At 58.4% G+C, this 895-nt stretch overlaps 1 protein-coding gene across 3 annotated transcripts in view; it reads right to left on the minus strand.

Annotated features, from left to right (window-relative positions):
- Positions 1-373, minus strand: part of USP44 (ubiquitin specific peptidase 44) — an 18869-nt gene extending 18496 nt beyond the window's left edge. Inside the window, exon 1 of one of the 3 annotated variants that reach the window (XM_031057563.1) lies at positions 261-373. The gene's annotated coding sequence lies outside the window, so the exon portion shown is untranslated. The other 2 variants (XM_031057565.1, XM_031057564.1) reach the window with 2 other exon arrangements.
- Positions 374-895: the final 522 nt, after the last annotated feature.

The following is an 895-nucleotide window of genomic DNA, read 5'->3' on the forward strand; positions in this document are numbered from 1 at the left end:
CCCCGCACCCACCTGCCCATCGCCATGTGCCGGCGGCGCGTCTGTCACCAGATTTGTAGTGGTAACCGAAGTCCTTCCCACGTCTCCTCCCACCTCCCCCGGCCTACCCCGCCCGCCGGGCCGAGCGGGCCGGTCCCGCGGGGCTGGATGTGGGAAGCCCGGTGGGAAACGCCGTTGGTCAGTTCCCGGAGTGCCGAGGAGCTGCCGCTGCCCCGGGCCGGGCCCGCGGGGCACCTGTTTGCCCCGAGGTGGGTCCCTACCCAGCCGGGAAGAAGCGGGGTCTTAGGCCCTCCAGGAGAGGTTGTCCAGATTTGCTTCCTACATTTTCACCCGTGATTTGTCATCGGTGGCTTCATCCTTGCCCGAGCACAGCACAGCGGGAGCTGCGTGGGCTGAGCCCTGCCCTGCGCCCCAGGCCTCGCCCGGTGGCTCCCCGGCTCGCAGGTGCCACCAGGAGCCATCTCTGGCCTGGGCGCTGCCTGGACGCGACAGCCACACACCGTGCCGGAGATCTCAGCCCATGAAACGCCTTCGTGTCATATCTCTGTGCGTGTTGTTTGTGGAAACTTCTGCGAGGCAGCTCACGTGATAAAAGAACACAGTCTCTTATCAGGTCCTTGTTACCCATGTATTGAGTACTTTTTCAGTCTCAGGTTTCATTACAGGAACTTTAAATGGCAAAGACTTGTATACTCACGTCCTGCAGATGTCCTGGTTTTTAAATTTGACGCTTCTTTACACTGATACTTTTAGAACTAAAGTTTCTGAAGTGCAGCCAACTGTTTTTAGCTACTTTCCAGTTCTGCCGGCGCTGAATTGATTTACACTTGTGCATGCCTTCTGCTCTGCCCTGTGTACGGGCAGGCTGTGTTTGCAAGAGGAATCTGGTGAAAAA

This window comes from Geospiza fortis, unplaced genomic scaffold, assembly GCF_000277835.1.
Source record: "Geospiza fortis unplaced genomic scaffold, GeoFor_1.0 scaffold186, whole genome shotgun sequence".
Classification (NCBI taxonomy): Eukaryota; Metazoa; Chordata; class Aves; order Passeriformes; family Thraupidae; genus Geospiza; species Geospiza fortis.